This window comes from Bos indicus x Bos taurus, chromosome 6 (assembly GCF_003369695.1).
Source record: "Bos indicus x Bos taurus breed Angus x Brahman F1 hybrid chromosome 6, Bos_hybrid_MaternalHap_v2.0, whole genome shotgun sequence".
Classification (NCBI taxonomy): domain Eukaryota; kingdom Metazoa; phylum Chordata; class Mammalia; order Artiodactyla; family Bovidae; genus Bos; species Bos indicus x Bos taurus.
The window spans coordinates 89,341,139-89,365,495 of record NC_040081.1 but is presented as its reverse complement, the minus strand read 5'-3'; positions in this window follow the sequence as shown (position 1 = coordinate 89,365,495).

Below are 24,357 nucleotides of genomic sequence, written 5' to 3'. Positions count from 1 at the left end.
GAAAAGAAAAAAAATTGATCCTTTACTTCAGTGTGCTGAGCCTGAACAGTTAACTTAGAATTTCAGGTTATTACAAGTCCATGATTTAGAAGTAAAGAGAAAACTACATTTATTCTTACGATTTTTAAATTTTTATTTATTTATTTGGCTGCCCTGGGTCTTTGTTGTTGCATATAGTCTTTCCCTTCATTGCCAGGAATGGGGGCTACTTCCTAGTTGTGCTGCACAGGCTTCTCAAATGTGATGGCTTCTCTTGTTGCAGAGCACAGGCTGTAAGGCGCACAGGCTTCAGTTGCTGAGTTCAGTGTGCCTGGCTCAGCTGCCCTCAGGATGTGGAATCTTCCTGGAGCAGGGATTGAACCCCTGTCCCTTGCTTCGGCAAGCAGATTCCCAACCACTGGACCCCCAGGGAAGTCCCCAAACTACATTTGAATAAGTTGATTCCTAGACTTTATAAGTTGAGGAATAAATAGATACAAATCAATGAAATACGGTAATATGGTTGGATGGCACCACTGACTCAATGGACATGAGTTTGAGTAGACTTCAGGAGACAGTGAAGGACAGAGAAGCCTGGGTTGCTGCAGTCCATGGGGTCGCAAAGAGTCAGACATGACTGAGTGACTGAACAACAGCAACAGATTAGTTCTAATTTATGGAGTCCCTGCTACAATTTGTTTTTCTCATCTCAAGGTCATTTATATATACTTACGGCATTCAGTAGTTATGTATAGATGTGAGAGTTGGAACCACAAAGAAGGCTAAGCACCGAAGAATTGATGCTTTCAAACTGTGGTGTTGGAAAAGACTCTTGAGAGTCCCTTGGACTGCAAGAAGATCCAACCAGTCAATCCTAGAGGAAATCAATCCTGAATATTCATTGGAAGGACTGATGCTGAAGCTCCAATACTTTGGCCACCTGATGCAAAGAACTGACTCCTTGGAAAAGACCCTGATGCTGGGAAAGATTGAAGGTAGGGGGAGAAGGGGATGACAGAGGATGAGATGGTTGGATGGCATCACCGACTCAATGGACATGATTTTGAGCAAGCTCCAATTGATGGTTGTGAGGGACAGGGGAGCCTGGTGTGCTGCAGTTCATGGGGTCACAAAGAGTCGGACACAACTGAGTGACTGAACAATAACCATGGCATCTAAAGAGCTCCCTTGCTCCAACTCCTCCTTATCACTCTAGTTCACAATGCTTTTAAATAGAGCTTTCTGTGATGATGTTGGAATTCTATATCTGAGCTGTTCAGTATGGTAGCCACTAACTTCATATGACTTTGGAGGACTTGAAATGTGGTTGCTGTGATCAAGAAATAGAATTTTTTGTTTTATTTCATTTTAACCCATTTCAATTTGAATAACCACATGTGATTACTATATCTGATAGCACAGCTCTAGTCCAAAACTAGTTTTATCATCCTCATAGTACATCTTAAAAAAATATATAAATAAATAAAAATTAATTTTTTATAAATAAATAAATATTTATAAATAATTTTTTATAAATAAATAAAAATTAAAAAAAATAAAGGGTAATTGCTTTACAATGTTGTTGGTTTCTGCCATACATCAGCATGAATCAGCCGTAGGTATATATGTATGTCCCCTGCTTCTTGAACCTCCTTCCCAACTCCCCCGCCCATCCCGCCCCTCTAGGTTATCACAGAGCAGTGGAAATTTGCTGTATGATGCAGGGAGAAATTATCTTTTTATATTTTATTTATTTCCTTGCTAGTCATCTCATGCGAAGAGTTGACTCATTGGAAAAGAGTCTAAGGCTGGGAGGGATTGGGGGCAGGAGGAGAAGGGGACGACAGAGGATGAGATGGCTGGATGGCATCACTGACTCGATGGACGTGAGTCTGAGTGAACTCTGGGAGTTGATGAGGGACAGGGAGGCCTGGCGTGCTGCGATCATGGGGTCGCAAAGAGTCGGACACGACTGAGTGACTGAAATGAACTGAATTGAGTCATCTATCTTCTCTTCACTAGGTTGTAAGCTCCCTAAGAGATGTGGTCTGTCTCTTTCTCAGCTGTAACTTTATTGCCAAGAATAGACTGTGGTATGTAGTAAGTACTCAAATTGTTTACTAAAAATGTTCAAGGATGTTATTTCCTGTGCACAGTCTACAGATGGTCAGGAGCAAAGCGGGAACACACTTTGTGAAAGGCGGCAGGGATTTGAGCTCTGGACTCTCTGACTCAACTTCAGAATCTGTCCCTTTCACTAACTGATGAATCATGATAGACAAGCCCCAAGCAAGGAAACTGTTTTGGTTGAATTAACACAAAAAGCTGGGTGAGTGGTCCATCATCTGCTTTGGTTGTTGGTATTCTGGCTAAGAAATCTATCAGACATTCAGGTCAAGGCACTGTGCCAGAAGTAGAATTTTAGCACTCTTTGAGTTGTTATGAATTACTCTATTGTGTGTGTGTATGGGGGCAGAGGTTCTGGAAATGCTTTTTTCATAAAATGTATTTGCAATATATATGTAAGAGATGATAAATAAAATTCATTTTTCACAGCTGCACTTATTGTTTTGAGATAATCTGCTTAAGAATAAAGTGAGTCAAAAGTCCTTAAGAAGCCACATGTAGGAACCCAAGAGGCTGGTCTACACACTGATACACACTAAGGACTTATTACAAATATCTTCAGAGTAACCCATAAGGCTGTCAAGGTACTGCTTACTCTCTGTGTTGTCTGATATGGTAAACTCACAGCAACACATTTTTGATATGATTTTGTTTACTTTTTGTTAAACACTCATACTACACAAAATTTTTATGTATTCTTATATATCTGTGTCTGGAAGAGAGAAGCTTTAAATAAAGAGCATTCAAACTGATTTAAATAAACAAATAAACTCTTGCAAAGAAAGTGAACCATCATAGCCTCCTCATTCTTAACAATCAAGAAGCATATTTTTTAAGATGAAATAGACTTTTTCAATGGCCAAATGTGAGCCCACTTGAATACTGAGAAAGTCTCAGTTTTATGTTCGTATCTTTTCTACCATATGTCTATGCAAAACAAGATTTTCATAGGATCTTATAATGGAAACAAAGTAAAGGAATAAACTTAAGACTACCTCTGATACACACTCTGACAAGGCAACAACATACCTAATATTAAGCAATAACAGACACTAAATACTATTTTGACTTAGAAATATGACAAAATGTAAAGTTCATGATATTTTAACCTCACATATACTGTGTTTTTTTGTTAAGAGAATCAATACCACTTACTATATGTATTGGGCTTCCCTTGTGGCTCAGCTGGTAAAAAATCTGCTTGCAACTCGGGAGACCAGGGTTCGATCCCTGGGTTGGGAAGATCACCTGGAGAAGGGAAAGGCTACTCACTCCAGTATTCTGGCCTGGAGAATTCCATGGACTGTATAGTCTATGGAATCGCAAAGAGTCAGACATGACTGAGCAACCTTCACATACTGTCTTTTTTTGTTAAGAGAATCATTACCACTTATTATATATATTTCAGTGGTGTAGTTTGTTCTGTTACAAAATGTAAAGAAATGCACATGAACTAATTTTACTCATTTCCCAAGGGAAATAATGAGAGCTTTTGACCACTTTTTGCCAATCTTTTAAAATTTAGTTTACATTATGTCTTACAAACTCCTTTGGGTGTTTATATATTAAAAGTTTTAAAGTGCCTTATAGTTAAATACATTTAAGAAACTATTTTTGCCCTTTTGCTGTTGTTCAGTCACTCAGTCGTGTCCCACTCTGCAATCCTGTGGACTGCAGCACACCAGGCTTCCCTGTCCATCACCAACTCCCGGAGCTTGCTCAAACTCACATCCATTAAGTCGGTGATGCCATCCAACCATCTCATCCTCTGTCATTTCCTTCTCCTGCCTTCATTCTTTCCAAGCATCAGGGGCTTTTCTAATGTCAGCTCTTTGCATCAGGTGGCCAAAGTATTGGAGTTTCAGCTTCAGCATCAATCCTTCCAATGAATATTCAAGACTGATTTCCTTTAGGATGGACTGGTTGGATCTCCTTGCAGTCCAAGGGACTCTCAAGAGTCTTCTCCAACACCACAGTTCAAAAGCATCAATTCTTTGGTGCTTAGCTTTCTTTATGGTCCAGCTCTCACATCCATACACAACTACTGGAAAATCTATAGCTTTGACTATAAAGACCTTTGTTAGCAAAGTAATGTCTCTGCTTTTTCATATGCTGTTTAGGTTGGTCATAGCTTTTCTTTCAAGGATCAAGGGTCTTGGCTGCAGTCACCATCTGCAGTGATTTTGGAGTCCAGGAAAATAAAGTCTGTCTCTATTTCCATTCTTTTCCCATCTATTTGCCATGAAGTAATGGGACCAAATGCCATGATCTTAGTTTTCTGAATGTTGAGTTTTAAGTCAGCTTTTTCACTCTCTTCTTCCACTTTCATCAAGAAGCTCTTTGGTTCCTCTTCACTTTCTGCCATAAGGGTGGTGTCATCTGCATTTCTGAAGTTATTGATATTTTTCCCTGCAATCTTGATTCCAGCTTGTGCTTCATCCAGCCTAGAATTTCACAGGATGTACTCTGCATATAAGTTAAATAAGCAGGGTGACAATATACAGCCTTGACATACTCCTTTCCCAATTTTGAATCAGTCTATTGTTCCATGTCTGGTTCTAACTTTAGTCCTTTAACTCCTGGAAATTCAGCAACCCAGATTTGTATTTTGGCTAGCTTTAACTTTTCAGACAGCATGACTCTACACACCAGGACGAATCTATTTGTAGTAAGAGTCAGAGAAAATTGACTTGTAAGTTCTGATAAGAGGGATTTGGCCTTGCGGACGTTTCCCAGTGGGGTCCTGGGATCCTAGGGGGCAGCATGAGGGTGCTTGGAGAAGAGTTAGAGAGAGAAGTTTGCCCTGGCCTATGTCTTAAACCCCCTTATGAAGCTGCAGGGACCAGATCCAGGCTTGGGGTCCTTGGGTTCTAAAGTGGAGTATATTGTCCATAGTTATCAGGAATGTCTTTAAAGCTGGAGACTGGCTGCCAGTCAAAGTTCTTAGAGTGTGTAATGGGTCAAATAAGAAAAACCAAGAAAATTTGATAAGAACAAAGGCGAGAGCAGACCACCAAATTAGAGAAAACCAAAAGTGTGAGGTAATTCAGTGTAATGAGAGCAAGGAATAATGCAGCTTGGGACTTCCTTGGCAGTCCAGTGGTTAACATCTGATTTGCAATGCAGGGGGTGGGTTTTTATCTCTGATCAAGAAATAATATCCCACACGATGCAGGGCATCTAAGCCTGCTCGCTGTAACTAGAGAGCCCACAAGCCCCAACAAAGATCCAGTGTTACCACAATCAAGGCCTGGCACAACAAAATAAATAAGTAAATGTTTAAAGAAATAAAGCCTCTTGAAGCTCAGTGGGTAAGTGGGTGGGCTTGGAGTCTTATTTTACCTTGAACTCAAGAGGTAGAAGGTGGCAGTATTGGAATTTGAACCAACCTCAGAATCTGAATTCTTCCTTCTTGTCACAGAACAGGGCTCGAATCCTTTCTCTTTTTTCTCACTAAAGGAACTTCATTTGGTTTCAGTCTCTTTTTGTATATAATGCTGTTAAATCTATATCTTATGGTATAGCCGCATATAATGCTGCTAGTCTATATCTCATGTGATGACTGCAAAGATTAAATGATTATAATGTCCTAAATCATTTAGATGCACGTCTGTTACAGGTCAGTGCTTTGTAAATATGGGCTGTTATTATTGGGTCAAAGAAGGTCCTAGGTTGTGATCATGAATGGAGCTAGATGAGGATTGGATGCTATAGGATGTAGTTATATTTGTGCTTGGGAATCAGACAGGTCTTTGGCAAGTTATTCAAGCCCTCTCTTCGTTAGTGGAACAGAGATAATAACTATCAGTACCTCACTGGTTGGTGTGAGGTAAAGTTAAATAGTGTATATAAGTGCTTAGCACTTTGCTGCCTGTCAAGAGGTTGGTTGCATGCTTGTGTGCTAAATCACTTCAGTTGTGTCCAACTCTTAGCAACCCTATGGACTGTAGCCTACCAGTCTCCTCCATCCATAGGTATTCTCCAGGCAAGAATACTGGAGTGGGTTGCCATGCCCTCCTCCAGGGGATCTTCCTGACCCAGGGATCAAACCTGTGTCTCCTATGACATCTGCATTGCAGGTGGATTCTTTATGGTTGAGCCACTGGGGAAGCTTCTGTTACAAGGTTAATGATATGTAAATGAAGGACCTGGAGCCTGATTTCATTGGCTATTGGCCATAGAATGGACTGGAGTAAATGTAAAGGATTAGATCAACATTTACAACTTTGGTTAAAGGCCAACACTGTTGACCCATGGCTTGGAAACTCTGATTTTCAAAGTTCTTTATACCAATATGTCAGTGCCATACAAATGTATCAGATACTTATGACCACTGAGGATGCAATTACCTCTCATCATTAGGCTTGTATTTCTTACTGCCCCACCTTGAGTCAGTCTTCAGACTTACTTGGGCTGCACAAAAACAACAGTGACAGCAACACGTACTATCAAGGGCAGAACGTAGGCAGGCTTTACAGAAGTGTCATTATTTTAAGTTCTACAAAAGGCTGATTTTTTATTTAAAAAAACAGTTGGTAGAGACATAGGGTCTCTTTGTTTTGGATATAGGATCTTTTCATTTATTTCAGGCAGTTCATGACTTAAAAAGGCAGAATTAGTGGGAAAGGAATCATGTAAAACTGTGATGAGCAGTTTACTGGAGATAAAAGTCTTCGTGGTGAAAAAGGTAAAAGACATATCAGACATGAAACTTTAGAAATTCTGCATCGGTGGAAGATCACAGAACCCCACCTCTGAGTATGCAAGATGTGGACACTTATAAAGGGTGTGTCAACCCGTTAGCTGATCCTTCAGAGGTTTTCAAATATCCAGCCTTCATATCATTGCTGGTTTGTGTTTTTTTTTTTTTTTTGCCTATTTACCTAAATCATTGCCTTGAATGTTACCAGTATCATGACAGCCTTAAACTGTAGTCAAAAGGTATAGACTTCCAGTTACAGTGTAAATAACTACTAGGTATGCCATGTACAACATGATATATATGACACGATTAACACAGCTATATGCTGTATATGGAAGCTGTGAAGAGTGTAAATCCTGAGTTCTCACCACAAGGAAAAAAAATTTCCTTTATTTTGCATCTCTATGAAATTGTGGATATTCACTGAACTTGAGGTAATCACTTCATGATGAGTTGATGTCAAATCATTAGGTTGAACACCTTAAACCTGGACAGTGCTGTATATAAACTAGCTTATTATATCAGGAAGCAAAGAATGACTCATTTCTTGTTCATGTGACATAGTTTACTGATTTAGATTTATTTCTAAAAATAAAAAAATAATCTTTAATTAAGTAACTTAACCATCCCTCTCTCCCCTCCCCCCGGCAAAATATTTTTTAAAAACAATCTAAATTAAAGAACTTTGGTGACTTTCTAACCTGTCGACTTGACTAGGCTGAATTGCATTTCCCACAATCTGCTTTTCTTCATGCTGTTGCTGAGGGCGGCCCCAGGAGAGATGCTGTGTGAGGTATGGAAGGAAGAAGAAAGTCTGGCATTTTTGCAGCTCATACAAGGTGCTGGGTGTTGCTGATCTGAGGATGTCCATCCTTGGTAGGGACAGTGCCTGGGCCTCTAACTGCTCCCCCATTCCCCATATCTGCCAATGGCTCTTTAGACTTTTGAGCTAGGTACATAAGCACGTATATGTGTATGAGCTTAAATGTGGGACACAGGGCTCTGAATTCTACAGGACGCCCTTGCACAAATGTCAGAGGTAAAGAGTTTCAGTCTGTCCAGCAAAATTGTGCCTGTAGATTCCAGCTTGTTCTTACTCCTCAAAACCTTACTTCCATCTTCAATTCTGACTGCCAAGTTAAATATTGGTGACCAATCTGTGTGTGTGTATAATTACATATATGGAGAATATATGCACATAATTATAAATATGGAGAATATACATATATAATTATATATATGGAGAATCAGTCAGTTCAGTTCAGTTGCTTAGTCATGTCTGACTCGCTGAGACCCCATGGACTGTTGCATGCCAGGTTTCCCTATCCATCACCAATTCCTGGAGCTTGATCAAAGTTATGTCCATCGAGTTGGTGATGCCATCCAACCATCTCATCCTCTGTCGTCTCCTCTTCCTGCCTTCAATCTTTCCCAGCATCAGGGTCTTTTCCAATGAGTCAGCTCTTAGCATTAGTATTGGCCAAAGTATTGTAGCTTCAGCTTCAGCATCAATCCTTCCAATGAATATTCAAGACTGATTTCCTTTAGGATGGACTGGTTGGATCTCCTTGCAGTCCAAGGGACTCTCAAGAGTCTTCTCCAACACTGCAGTTCAAAAGCATCAATTCTTTGGTGCTTGGCTTTCTTTATAGTCCAACTCTCACATCCATACATGACTACTGGAAAAACCATAGCTTTGACTAGATGGACCTTGTGGGCAAAGTAGTATTTTTGCTTTTTCATATGCTGTCTAGGTTGGTCATAGTTTTTCTTCCAAGGAGTGAGGGTCTTTTAATTTCCTGGCTGCAGTCACCATCTGCAGTGATTTTGGAGTCCAGGAAAATAAAGTCTGACACTGTTTCCTTTGTTTCCCCATCTATTTGCTATGAGTGATGGGACCACATTCCATGATCTTAGTTTTTTGAATGTTGAGTTTTAAGCCAGATTTTCTACTCTCCTCTTTCACTTTCACCAAAAAGCTCTTCAGTTCCTCTTCACTTATGCCATAAGGGTGGTGTCTTCTGCATATCTGAGGTTATTGATATTTCTCTCCGCAATCTTGATTCTAGCTTATGCTTCATCCAGCCCAGCATTTTGCATGATGTACTCTGCATATAAGTGAAATAAGCAGGTGACAATATACAGCCTCGACATACTCCTTTCCCAATTTTGAATCAGTCCATTTTTCCATGTCTGGTTCTAACCGTTGCTTCTTGACCTGCATACAGATTTCTCAAGAGGCAGGGAAGGTGGTCTGATATTTCCATGTCTTGAGGAATTTTCTACAGTTTGTTGTGATCCACACAGTCAAAGCTGACAATTGGCCTAGTCAATAAAGCAGAAGTAGATGTTTTCCTGGAACTCTCTTGCTTTTTCGATGATCCAAAAGATATTGGCAATTTGATATATGATTCCTCTGCCTTTTCTAAATCCAACTTGAACATCTGGAAGTTCTCAGTTCATGTACTATTGAAACCTAGCTTGTAGAATTTTGAGCATTACTTTGCTAGCATGCGAGATGAATACAATTGTGCAGTAGTTTGAACACTCTTTGTCATTGCCTTTCTTTGGGATTGGAATGAAAACTGGCCTTTTCCAGTCCCATGGCCACTGCTGAGTTTTCCAAATTTGCTGGCATATTGAGTACAGCACTTTAATAGCATCATCTTTTAGGACTTGAAATACCTCAGTTGGAATTCCATCACCTCCACTAGCTTTGTTTGTAGTGATGCTTCCTAAGGTCCATTTGACTCTGGACTGCAGGATGTCTGGCTCTAGGTGAGTGATCATACCATCATAGTTATCTGGCTCATGAAAATCTTTTTTGCATAGTTCTTTTGTGTATTCTTGTCACCTTTTCTTAATATCTTCTGCTTCTGTTAGGTCCATATCGTTTCTGTCCTTTATTGAGCCCATCTTTGCATGAAGTGTTACCTTGGTATCTCTAATTTTCCTGAAGAGCTCTCTAGTCTTTCCCATTCTATTGTTTTCCTCTATTTCTTTGCATTGATCACTGAGGAAAGTGAATTCGCTCAGTCGTGTCCAACTCTTTGTGACCCCATGGACTGTAGCCCACCAGGCTCCTCCGTCCGTGGGATTCTCCAGGCAAGAGTATTGGAGTGGGTTGCCATTTCCTTCTCCAGGAGATCTTCCCAACCCAGGGATCAAACCCGGGTCTCCCACATTGCAGGCAGATGCTTTAACCTCTAAGCCACCAGGGAAGATCACTGAGGAAGGCTTTCTTATCTCTGCTTGCTATTCTTTGGAGCTCTGGATCCAGATGGGTATATCTTCCCTTTTCTCCTTTGCCTTTAGTTTCTCGTCTTTTCTCAGCTATTGTAATGCCTCCTCAGACAACCATTTTGCCTTTTTGCATTTGTTTTTCTTGGGGATGATCTTGATCACTTCCTTCTGTACAATGTCATAAACCTCTGTCCATAGTTCTTCAGACACTCTGTCTATCAGATATAATCCCTTGTATCTATTTGTCACTTCCACTGTGTAATCATAAGGGATTTGATTTAGGTCAAACTTGAATGGTCTAGTGGTTTTCCCTACTTTCTTCAATTAAAGTCTGAATTTTGCAATTTTTGAGTTCATGATATGAGCCACAATCAGATCCCAGTCTATTTTTGATGAGCTTCTCCATCTTTGGCTGCAAAGGATGTAATCAATCTGATTTTGATATTGGCCATCTGGTGATGTCAATGTGATGAGTCATCTCTTGTGTTGTTGGAAGAGGGTGTTTGCTATGACCAGTGCATTCTCTTGGCAAAACTCTGTTAGCTTTTGCTTCCTTTTATACTCCAAGGCCAAATTTACCTGTTACTCCAGATATCTCTTCACTTCCTTCTTTTGCATTCTAGTCCCCTATAATGAAGAGGACATCTTTTTTGGGTGTTAGTTCTAGAAAGTCTTGTAGGTCATCAGAGAACAATTCAACATCAGCTTCTTAGTTAGTTTTTGGGTCATAGACTTGGATTACTGTGATATTGAATGGTTTGCCTTGGAAATGAACAGAGGTCATTCTGTCCCTTTTGAGATTGCATCCAAGCACTGCATTTTGGATTCTTTTATTGATTATGAGGGATACTCCATTTCTTCTAAGGAATTCTTGCCCAGAGTAGTAGATATAATGGTCATCTGAATTAAATTCACCCATTCCAGTCCATTTTAGTTCACTGATTCCTAAAATGTCCATATTCATTCTTGCCATCTCCTGTTTGACCACTTCCAATTTACCTCGATTCATGGACCTAACATTACAGGTTCCCATGCAATGTTGTTCTTTACAGCATTTATCTTTACTTCCATCACCAGTCATATCCACAACTGCACATTGTTTTTGCCTTGGCTCCATCTCTTCATTCTTTCTGGAGTTATTTCTTCACTGATCTCCAGTAGCATATTGGGGACCTACTGACATGGGGAGTTCATCTTTCAGTGTCATATCTTTTTGCTTTTTCATACTATTCATAGGGTTCTCAAGGCAAGAATACTGAAGTGGTTTGTCATATAATTATATATGTATGGAGAATACACATATGTACTTATATATATGTACATATACATACATAGTTATGTATCCACATATACATACATATATAAATATACACACATATATCTATTTGTTGTTGTTTAGTCACTAAGTCATGTCTGATTCTTTTACAGCCCCACGGACCATAGCCCGCTAGTCTCCTCCTCCTCCATGGGATTTCCCAGGCAAGAATGCTAGAGTTGGCTGCACTTTCTCCTCCTGGTGATCTTCCTCACCCAGGGATCAAATCTTTGTCTCCTGCATTTATAGGTAGATTCTTTACCACCAAGTCACTAAGGAAGCCATTCTCTATATACCTATATCTACATCTGTGTCTCTATCTTTATCTCTGTGATCAGTCTTGTCTGACTCTGTTACCCCATGGACTGTAGTCCACAAGGATCCTCTGTCCTTGGGATTTTCCAGGCAAGAATACTGGAGTGGGTTGCCAATCCCTTCTGAAGCATATCTTCCTTACCCAGGGATAAAACCTGGATCTCCTGCATTGCAGACAGATTCTTTACTGTCTGAGCCACCAGAGAAATCAATCTCTATCTCTAGCCATATCCATATCTATCTGCTTTTTCCTTTTTTCCCTAGTGCTCTGATTCTCCTATTGAGCCCTGACTGATTTCTTCATGCCCATCCTAGGCTTCCCTGCAGAGACACCCACTGTTGCTAATGCTATGCCATAACTTAGAGTTTTTCTATATATGTACCTAGACATCATGGATCATACCCTGCATGTTTCTCACTGTGCCAGGGGTTTCCATGTGATTTAGAAAGAAGAATGGAGGCTCAGACTACTTAAGCCATGGCTCTTGAAGTGTCATTTTATTGCTATCAAGCTAGACTTCTATCTCCCAGTTTCACTTGCTGAGCTTACAGTGATCATTCTCTTTCTTGTTAGCAATTAATCTAATTAAGGTTTTCTGTTCATAACTTAAAGTTTCCCCTCCATTGCTTGAGTGATGGAGTTATTTCTGGAACCACTGAATAACATAGGTCATGTAGACTCAGAATAAGGGTGAAAAAACTCATCCATCTACCTGTTATTCTCTTTTTGCTTAGTGATTTATAGAACTTTTTAAGGTCAAGGGTGAGCATTCGCAATTTTAGACCAGCAAAAAAAATTCATATATTTCTCAGTTTGATTTATATTGTTTCCAGTTCTGTCAGCCGCCGTGGAGTTCCATGGTTTGGATGCAAAATAAATTAAAATAAAATGATTGAAAATCTGAATTATGTATGGCACAGTAATTGGTATTGTGGGGGAAAATGTAAGAAACTGTAAGAAATAACCTCTATTTTCTAGTTTATCAACTGTTTAGGAACATAGGCATAAATATGTAAAAACCTAATTCATAACAAAAGACTTAAATTACAGCTCAAAAAATTGATGAGATGTCACAGAATACTATATAGTGAATTGCCACATGAAAGCAGAAGATTCAGAGAACCATCTTTACCTGGTGTCGGGATGGGGGCTGCAGACAGAGGGTGAGAATAAGCTGAGAAGCATCTTCCAAACTCTTCATCCACCCACCCTCTTCCCCAGACTAATCAAGAAGCTCTGCTTGAAAGAAGAGCACATCAAGTACCCACCCCACTCCCCAGTTTTTTTTTTAACTGAAATCAAATTACTCTTCCTGAATGAAGTCTTATCACTCCTCTCCATCCCTCCACAACCTCCCCCTGCACCCTGGTTCTTTTCCCAACTGTCCAAACCCCAAGACCATGTTTCAAAATCATGTTTACTTACATTCAGCAATAGAATACCAAACAACTTTCTTCTAACATATTTTCTTCTTTGTAATGATTTTTAAACTTACTTTTCTCACTTAAAATTAGTATCTGCCCCAATTTTGATTTAATTATTTCTAAAGTATGGTCATGACGTTAATCACAAGTTCCTGGGTGACATTTATGTGTAGGCAGGATTGAGAGCCATGGTGCTAAGTGTGCTTTGAGAAAAGCTAGCCTGACTCTTACCCTGTTCCCCAGTTAGATGGCAAGCTTGCAAGCTTGTCGAAAGAGGGATTTGAGTCTGGCTCATCTTTGTGATTCACGCATGTCCTTTGGAAACAGAGCTCCTTGATGAACACAGGTCTACAACGTATTACCCATGATTTCAAAATCTCAAAGCTCCACAAATGGAAAAATGTTTCTTAACTCATTTGGGAACAAAATATGACCTCAACTAACATAAATATATTTATAGTCTATTTATCGATGTTTATTTGTTTCACTGCAGAATGTTAATGTATTTAATTATTGGGTGCTGCCCTAGACTACTGAGGGCATTTCATATTTTATTACATTGCTGTGCATGTGTGCACATACAAACACACACATTAACACACACACACACACACACACACACACACACACTGGGTACCCAAAAATACCTCTGAATTGGGAAACACTTCTGACCCCAGGGTTTCAGGGAAGATATTATAGAGCAGTATTTATTGATGTTTCACTTGAGATTTAAGAAAACTGAGATTTGGGGGGATTAGATAGCATTTAGAATTTAAGCCAGTGGTCCTCAAGACTGAGAATCACCTGTAGAGTTTTTAAAACCTAGCAGTGCCCTGGTGCTTCCTCCAGAGATTCTGATTCAGTTGATCTGGGTTCTGGCCTGGGTATCAGATTTTTTTTTAAGACTTTCTAGGTTTTACTACTGTGTAGCCACAGGGAACCAATGACATAGGGTAACGATTCTCAGTTGGGAGGTGGCATACCCCTTCCTTTAATCTGAACAGTGTTTTCAAATGGCCAGTGGTTCTTTGGAGACATGTCTCCATTGCTTCACATAGTTAATGGGAGCCGTCATCATCCACCAGGAGTGGGTGGAGGCCCTAGTTGTATCTGTATAGGAGAATCTGAGAACCACTGATTGCAAGGACAGATAGGGAAAGGGAGTGCTAGGTGCTCAGCTTGAAGAAAGAAACAAAGTCTGGGGCTCAAATGGGCCTAAGGAAAATAGAAAATAGCCTGGATTGACCGAAGAGTAAGCTTGGCGAGGAAGTTTTAGAACTTCAGATGCCTTTTTTTTTTTTTGGTCACTAGAATACTTTTCTTTGTTTCTTTACATACTTTAAACTGGTCTTTTCTACATTTCTGTTCTTCTGCCTTCTGGCAGTAAACAGATTCCAATTTTCAAAATTGGAACTTTGCAGCTCTTTCTATTTCCATGGTGGTCTCACTGTCAGCCTCTCTGGTTCCAGGTGTGGGTTCTTGATGAAATGCTGTGAAAATTCATGACGACAGTGAATAACCCACTGGTAGGGGAGGTGTCTGTCTTGGGAAATAAGTGCGTGGCATGCCAAGGAACACACGAAGTTATCGTACATAAGGTTGTAACATGTCACTCACCCTGGCTGCTTCCCACCTTGGAGAATATGCGCTTCATGGGTGGAACGTTATTCCTGTGAGCTATATTGGACACCCACCCTGTTTTAATTTATAGTGGCATGACAGAGCCATAAATTATAAGCTTAAAACACCAGTCTCAATAATGACAAATGAATCGGGTCATGTAATGTGCCTTATTACCATGTTCAGGCTGTGTCTGTCTCCTGATGGTGTGCAAAGAAACCTACAAAGGTGATTTTATCTCCCTTTTATAGAATCTTAAAACAATGAGTGAATGCTTATAAAATGGTACAAGAGTGCTTGGTTTAGAATAAGTATTCAAAAATGTTAATAACTCTCATCGTTCATGGTATTGTTGTTGCCATTCATGCACATGTTGAGAGGTTGGTGGCCTAGACTATAGTTGCACTTGATGCCTTGGGGATTCAGCAAAGCTCACCTCAAATGGGACAACAATTACCCCAACCTGTCATACTTCTTTGTTCAAGTTTGCCATGCCATTCCATCAATCTCTGAATTGCCACCAAATATGAGATCAGGCCTAGCTTAGGCAGTAAGGCTTGCGAATTTAAACTTGAGTCTTTTGCTGTTGGTTATTGAAGAAGAATGAATCTGTACGAGCACCTTGGTTTAGAGGGAAGGTCCTAGATTAGGAATTTCAAGACCCGAATTCTTGCTTCGGTGCTGCTACAGACTAGAGCTGAAGGTGTGAGTAGGTTGTTTCATAGTTCTGGGCCATTTCCTTGTGCACAAATGGAAAAATCACACTAGCTAATTGCTACCATCCTAAGTATCTCTAAGGGTATTTGATTATGAATTTACAGAAAACTAATATTAAATCGAACTGGTAGAATTTGAAGTTTTGCTGCCTGAAAGCTTATATCTGGGATTAGCATGGCTGAAGAACAAATTCAGATTGCCACCTGCTTTTGTGTGATATGTGAGCTGAGGAGGGTTTTTTTTTTTTTTTTTTTTTAAGAACTTCAGATTATATTTTAAATAGTTATATAAGTACCTACATAATCTCCTCAATTTCACCTCTTGGTTGCAAAGCCTAGAATATCTGCTATCTGGCCCATTACAGTTAAAGTTTGCCAACTCCTGTATTATTCACATCCTACATAGAAAGTTAAAATGGAAATCCTTGTGGTGATCTTTAATTACCAAAGAAAGGTTTACTCCACCCTTCTTTTCAAGGTGGATTATGGTCTTATATTTTCCCATGAGTAAAGTTAATCATTCCTTTGGCTTTTTAATTGGCACTGCAAAAAGCTCTCAACTGTTACTTTATCAGAAGAACAGTAGTCATTTTTGTGCATGGTTATAAAATTCGAAGTCATACAATTTCTGTTTGATTCCTTAGATTGGTGATGGTCTCAGCCTTTTCTATTCCTTTTTGGCCACCTGAGAACATATTTTTTTCTTTTATTCATGAATCAGACAGCATAGCTCTCTTTTTCTGGGAAAAGCCAGCATAACTGGTTGTGTCCTGGGATTTTCAGTTCTGGAGCTGGGTAACTTGCTTTTCTTTTCTGACCATGAAGACAGAAAGATATGCGTGCTGGTGCTATCACTGCTCCATAGGTCTCCAGGTTTACAAAAAGTGTAGAGAAGGAAGCTGGCATAGGGGTACCAGAATAACGTGTAACAAAGAGGGAGAAACAAGTTGGCAGTATCGAGACTCTGCTTTTGGCCCTTTCTGCTTGCATGAGCCCCGATTTTCCCCTTTTCCCAGATTGGCTGAAATGGGTTGCAGCCGGAGGTTTTTGGCTAGGAAGATGATTCATTTTTCTCTGAGTATGAACCATAGAACTTTGGGATGTGACCTTATTTGGCAATAGGGCCTTTACAAATGTAATTCATTAAGAATCGAAGGGGCTTCCCTAGTGGCTCAGTGGTAAAGAATCTGCCTGCCAGTGCAGGAGACGCAGGTTTGATCCCTGGTCCAGGAAGATCCCACACGCCATGGAGCAGCTAAGTCCATTCACCACAATTATGGAGTCTGTGCCCTAGAGCCTGGGAACTGCAACTACTGAGCCCACATACCCTAGAGCCAGCGCTCTGCAACAAGAGAAGCCACTCAATGAGAAGTCCGTACACCGCAACTGGAGTAGCCCCATCCCTTGCTGCAACGAGAGAGAAGCCTGTGTAGCAACCCAGACCCAGAACAGGCAATAAATAAATAAAATTACATTTTAAAAAAGAATCTGGAGAAGAAATCATCCAGGATTTTGAGTGGGCTCTAAACCCAATGACTGCTGTATTTATAAGATGTCTTCTCCTTGGAGGACACAGAGAGACACACATAGAGGGCCATGTGAAGATGGAGGCAGAGACTGCAGTTCTGCTGCCACAAGCCAGGGAATTCAGAAGCTGGAAGAAGCAAGGAAGGATGCGTGGGGCCTTTGGTGGCCTTGCTTACACCTTGATTTCAGACTTCTGGCCTCCTGAACTAGAGGGAAAGAATTCCTGCTTTTTTAAGCCACCCAATTTGTGGTAATTTATGATCAGAGTCCTCAGAAGTTAATGACTCTTCTAGTGTCTGATCAAAGACAACAAAAGCATCTCTTGCTTTTTGAGTACCTAAGGGAGGCCATAGTGGTTCAGACAGTAAAGAAGCTGCTTGCAATGCAGGAGACCTGAGTTTAATCCCTGGGCCGGGAAGATCCCCTGGAGAAGGAAATAGCTACCCACTCCAATATTCTTACCTAGGAAATCCCATGGATGGCGGAGCATGGTGGAATACAGTCCATGGGGTCGCAAAGATTTGGTCACGATTAAGAAATTAACACAAGGGAGACTGTAGCACTTCACCTGGATTATAGCCATCATCACACTGCTCTGTAGTGATAAGCTCACGTCTAATCTTTCTTTATATCTCCCCCCATCCCCAGACTTCTTCACTCCTAAGCCCTGGGGCTCCTGGGAGGGTGGCAGTGGCAGAGGGGCTGCCTCAGGCAGGGCAGTGCGCTGTGTCTCCATTGTTCCTGCCTGTGGGGCCTGCCCGTGTGTCCTTAAAGGCCAAGTTCACTCTCTGAGGTGGATGACACAGCTGGTCACCTAGTAGATGCCATAGGTGGGTTTGTGATTGTCTCTATACTGGTCCAGGTAGGAAGCAAAGGGGCAGCCGTGGGGAAAGTCCTTCTGCTTAGATGACAAGGGGACAGCCGCGCAACATGCAGGATCTTTATAACATGTGGGATCTTCGCAGCACGCAGGATCTTAGTTTCCTGACCAGGGATGAACCCATGCCCTCTGCAGTGGAAGCATGGCATCTTAACCACTGGACCACCAGGGAAATCCACATCTCCCTCATTTCTACGCAAGGGTGTCTCCTCAAGGGTAGAGATCCTGGTGGTCCTCATAATCTGGCCCCTATCCCAGCACAGTGCCTGGTCCATCCCTGATGTCCAATAAAAATTTGCAGTATCAAGGAATGAATGAAGGAATGAAGATGTCCAACACTGTGCTAGTCAGTGAAGGGCAAGAATAAAGCCATGGGGCTTCTCCAGGAGCTTAAAAGGCTGGATGGGGAGGGAAGACAAACCTGGAGCAGATATCTTGCAGCAATGCTAATGAGAACCAGTCTAAGTGTGACTCAAGGAGATGCTGAGGATATATTTAATTCATTAAGTTCCCTACACCCGTCCCCTCTTTCTGGCATCCAGAGCACAGAATCTGCTGTGGAACCAGATTGGCTGGCTCCATTAGCCTGGTTCTGCTCCCCACAAATCTGAGTGACTCTCTCAGCCAGTTTCCTCACTGGAATCTGGTTTTTAAGGGTTGGGTCAAATAAGATAATACATATGAAGTGCTTAGACAGTGCCCAGCAACCAGTAAGTGCTCAGTGTTAATGGGTGATTATTATTATTCCAGTCTTTTCTCTCCAGACACTGCTACTCATTTCCACTCTGCTATCACCTTGAACATGACACTTCTAAAACCCAACATATCCTCCCTCCACAAACTGGCCTCTCTCTCTCTTTTCCTCAGAGTGCAGCTTTTCCCAGCAACCTTACTTAAAACTTTAAAGCCATGCTTAACTTCCTCCTCATCTGAATATATCAGCAAATTCCCTGTAAGTCTTTCCCACTGGTCCTTTCCTTTTAGTTTCTGCTACTACACCACCTAATTCAAATTAGAATGTCACTGGCAATTCACACAGGACTCAGAGTGTCTGTACTCCTTATAAGGTCATTATAAATCATGGTTAAAATCATGCACCTGTGTGTGAATGTGGACGTGTGAATACAGGTATACAATCTGTGTGTGTACTGTATATATAAACAGTGCTATTTCTGATGCAACTTGTTCCTGGAAATCTTCAATATGTATTATAAGATTCTAATTTTCTTTTTGGAAATCTTCAATATGTATTATAACAGTTCAATTTTCTTTTGTCTTAAAGCAAAGGCTATTTAAATTTAAAAATTATACAATATTTTATAAGGTTTCAATAGATGGGAAGTATGTCTTATGTTTCTTGTCTCCCATGGAGCACATCGCAGTGCTGGGAATATTTTGGGGTGTTACTCATGCCCAAACTCTAGGGAATCAATTACCCTCCAGGTCTCTGGACCAGCAACCGCACCTCCAAAACACAAGTTCTGCCAGCTCACCCTTCAGAGATGTGTCAATGTCTCTACTCTGTACTGTTGTTCTGGTGTTCAGTTGCTAAGTTGTGTCCAACTCTTTGAGACCCCAAGAACTGCAGCACAACAGCTTCTCTGTCCTTCACTGTATCCCAGAGTTTGCTTAGACTCATGTCCATTGAGTGGGTGGTGCCATTCAACCGTCTCATCCTCTGTTGCCCCCTCCTCCTCCTGCCTTCAGTCTTTCCCAGCATCCCCAGGGCTTTTCCAATGAGTCAGCTCTTTGCACCAGATGGCCAAAGTCTTAGAGCTTCAGCTTCAGCATCAGTCCTTTGAATGAATATTCAGGGTTGATTCCCTTTAGAATTGACTGGTTTGAACTCCCTGCTGTCCAAGGGACTTTGAAGAGTCTTCTCCAACACCACAATTCGAAAGCGTCAATTCTTGGGCACTCAGCCTTCTTTATGGTCCAACTCTTACATGCATACATGGCTACTGGAAAAACCATAGCTTTGACTAGACGGACTTTTGTCAGCAAAGTGATGTCTCTGCTTTTGAATATGTCTAGAATTGATGCTTTTGAACTGTGGTGTTGGAGAAGACTCTTGAGAGTCCCTTGGACTGCAAGGAGATCCAACCAGTCCATTCTAAAGGAAATCAGCCCTGGGATTTCTTTGGAAGGAATGATGCTAAAGCTGAAACTCCAGTACTTTGGCCACCTGATGCGAAGAGTTGACTCATTGGAAAAGACTCTGATGCTGGGAGGGATTGGAGGCAGGAGGAGAAGGGGACGACAGAGGATGAGATGGCTCGATGGCATCACCAACTCTATGGATGTGAGTTTGAGTGAACTCCGGGAGTTGGTGATGGACAGGGAGGCCTGGCGTGCTGCAATTCATGGGGTTGCAAAGAGTCGGACATGACTGAGTGACTGAACTGAACTGAACTGAGGTTTGCCATAGCTTTTCTTCCTAGGACCAAGTATCTTGATATCCTGGCTGCAGTGATAGTGCACAGTGATTTTGAAGCCCAAGAAAATAAAATCTCACTGTTTCCCCATCTATTTGCCATGAAGTGATGAGACCAGATGCCATCATCTTAGTTTTTTTAATGCTGTACTCAGGGCTTCCCTGGTGGCTCAGCTGGTAAATAATCTGCCTGCAATTCAGGAGACCTGGGTTCAATCCCTGGGTTGGGAAGATTCCCTGGAGAAGGAAAAGGCTACTGGCCTGGAGAATTCCATGGACTGTCCATGGGGTAGCAAAGAGTTGGACATGACTGAGTGACTTTCACTTTCACTCAGGGTCTAACCACCGCTGTCTCTTGCCTAGATGACTTGAAACATCTCTTCTCAGCAGCACTTCCCACTTTTGTCACCTTTCAGTCTATTCTTCAAGCTTTCCAGAAAGATCTGTTAAAAACATAAGCCTTAAAGTCCTAACTGATGGACAGGGAGGCCTGGCGTGCTGCAATTCATGAGGTCGCAGAGGGTTGGACACGACTGAGTGACTGATCTCATCTGATCTGATCTGATCATACTTAGAGGACATTTCAAACTTGAACCCTTTGGAGTGGCCTGTTTTCTAAGTTAAAAATTTTTCTTTTTTGAAAACAGGGAATGTTAGTATAAATAAGCGGTCCTGGGGGTTAGGAAGGGCCCCACGGCCTTCTATAATTTGACACCTTTTAAAACACTTTTCTTTCTTACCTTGTGTCCAAGACTCCTCCCTGCCCTGTATTCTACTCCAGCTATTCTTGCTTTTCCTTATTCCACCAATATTCAAGGTCCTTTCTGTTGCATCAGTCATATTTCTGCTGTAATTCTGCTATTCAGTATCCACTCCCAATCTTAGTGGCTTAAAATGAAAACTTTTCTCTTGCTCATGGCTGTGTGGGCACTATGGGGACTCCTCTGCTTCAGCTTGGGGTTAGGTGGAGGTGTGCCCCACCTGTGTCTCTCATCCTGCAGGCCGTGGTCATTGAAGCATGTGCTTAAGAAGACAGATGCCAGGAAGTCTGGTGACCGAGCCAAACCACATGAAAACACTCAAAACTTTAGGGCAGGTGTAACTTTATGACATATCCCCCCATACCGCTGGACCCAAAGCACCACGCACACCCAAGCCTGAGGTTGGTAAGGGGAGGAACGGCACAGGGACCATGGTGGGTCTGGGTGGGAAGGAGACGGGTAACAAGCAATACTCTCTACCTGCTGGCCTCAGGGACTTTGTGCTGCTGCTGTTACTTCTATCCAGGCTGCTTTTCCATCAGATTTCATTTCTTCACTTTGTCCAGGTCCTTGTTCAATGGTTACCCCATCAGAGGGAGTTTTCTTGTTTTCCCCTGAGATAGAGACCCAAGAGTCCAGTCACGCTCGAACACTTGCTTCATTTTCATTCTCAGCACTCATCTCTCCTTGACATGATAAACTGTATTATGCATCTCCTGTACTTGCCCTTCTCCATGAAGGCAGGAGCCTTGTCCAGCTCCATCTCTGTTTGCCCAGTGGGTGGACCAATGCAGAACCTGTCAGTGCTTGTTAGTGGTTAGATTAAGCAAATTACATAATAATAGTAGTGACTGCTTTTCTTTTCTTGTAAGGAAGACTGATCAAATGGATAAAATTACAATCAGAACTTGTCACACCAGGAAGATTATATAATTTTTTTATGTTTAAGGCTGTGTGTGTGTGCATGTGCGTGTGAGCATGTTTGTTTTCTACTTTTATTGGAAGGTTACTTTAGTGCATTTTATTTAGACTTAAATATTTTAGCTCTGTGTGCATGCGTGTGTGCTCAGTCACATCTGACTCTTTGCAACCCCATGAACTTATAGCTCTCCAGGCTCCGCAGTCCATGGGATTCTCCAGGCAAGAATACTGGAGTGCGTTGCCATTTCCTCTTCCAGGGGATCTTCTGATACACTGGGATTGATATCCAGGGTATCCAATCCCTGATATCCAGGGATTGAACCCATGTCTCCTGAGGCTCCTGCATTGGCAGGTGGATTCTTTACCACTGAGCCACCTGGGAAGTCCCTCCTCAGCTCTAGATATGCCTGATTAATAGAACATTTACAATTATGCAAGTCCTAAAGATATTTTACAATCTTTGTCCTCAAAAGCAGCCTATGCTGTTGATTTCCCTATTTTCCTTGAGTGAGACCTATTCTATTACACTTAGACCTCAAGAATTACATTTGACATTTGATTTTCTCTTTTCCTCTCATTTAATTAATACCTCACTGCCCCAGTATCTCCCACACAGTTTCCTTCTTTTCTATTTGTATTTCTGCCTCTAAGTTTCAGACCTCACTCCCTCCCTGAACAACAAGATCTTGACTGATTTTACTGATCTCCATCTGTTGTATATATTACATGCTAGAACTCTCATCCTAAAGTGAAGTTCTGATTATCTGATGCCTTTAAAAACATTCAGTTTCTTCTAGTCGCAGGCTATATTAAGAAAAAATTCTAAGATGAAAATGTAAGTTTCTTGCTGCTTTAAAATATGTCATTCCTTTTCCCCCTAAATGACTTTAAAAAATTATTTGCTTTGGATTAAAACAAAAATAAGTGGTAACATTTCAAAAAAGCTACGGATTACTTATTATTTGTCTGCAATTCAAATTTAACTGGGTTTGTTCTGTAATTTTTTGTTTGTAATATCTGGCAATTCTACCTTGAAGGCCAGAGTGGGAAACCCTTTAAGAATTTGCAAAAAAATAAAAAATAAAAAAGCAAATACACTAGAATAACAAAAGAATCCATTCAAATCTATCATAAAAATCCTACCTCCGAGGGCCCAAGATTGTTTGATTTCTGAATTATCTATCATGGCCTTCACATTCACCCAATGGAATTACATACATAGCAAATTTTGGTTGCTATACATCTGAGTAACATACTATGGAAATATTGGTGGCTGTATTGTCAGCACTGTCAACTTTGTAGAATGGCATCAGATTTAGTAATGTGTGCTCAGTCACTCAGTCGTGTCTGGCTCTTCATGACTCCATGGACTGTAGCCCACCAGGCTCCTCTGTCCATGAAATTTTCCAGGCAAGAATACTGGGGTTGATTGCCATTTCTTTCTCGAGGGGATCTTCCTGACCCAGGGATCAAACCCGCATCTCTTACATCTCCTGCATTGGCAGAGGGTTCTTTACTACTGTGCCACCTGGGAAACCCTTAATTCCAAGAAGAAGTAAAATAAGTAAAGTGTCCTAATGCCATCACATGGAACATTCACATAAATCATTCCTATTCTGCATGTGGCAGAGGGCCCAGGGTGTCAGAGGGGAGCGTAGACATTTGGCCTGAGCTATGCCCTCAGGAGCTTCTAAGCACATTGCTTCAGGGACTGTGTAAAGGGTACCTTTCAAAGCATAAAGTGTGTGCTCAGAAGGGCATGGGTGACAACGACAATGATGACAAAACCTTACGCGTCTATGCTGCTGACAAACATGATCTCATTTGATCCTCATAAAATGCTTTTGAGGTAGGCATTACTTCCTTTTTACAGGGGAGGGAATTGAAATCAAAATGGGAGAAATGCAGTTAAAAAGTCACTGGAATAAAAGCCTACATTATTTTGCAAGGCAAGGCAATTAAGTGACGAATATTAATTTCCTTGAAGTTGATGTAACCTTTCCCCTGTAGAATGCTAGTGACACAGCTTCAGCGCCTAGAAGGAAGATGTCCAACTTTCAAATTTGCCAATGAGGAGTAACTGAGAAAATTGTACTGACCTAATTTTTAGCAGTATGGACATTCAAATGGAAGTAAATTTTTGGGGTGCTCTCCTACTTGTCCAGTAATGGCATTGGTACCCATTTTTTGAGCACTTTCTTGTGCTAGATGCTGCTGGGTGCTTTATAAGGAATAATCAGATTAAGTCTAAAGGACAGGTAATACTTATCACTGTCCCATTAAATGCTAGGTACTTTAGCCAGTATGGTCATTTCACCAGCTTCATAGAAATAATAAGTAAATCATCTCTTATTTCCCAAATTAATCACTGTAGCACCCAGGCTTTGAGAAG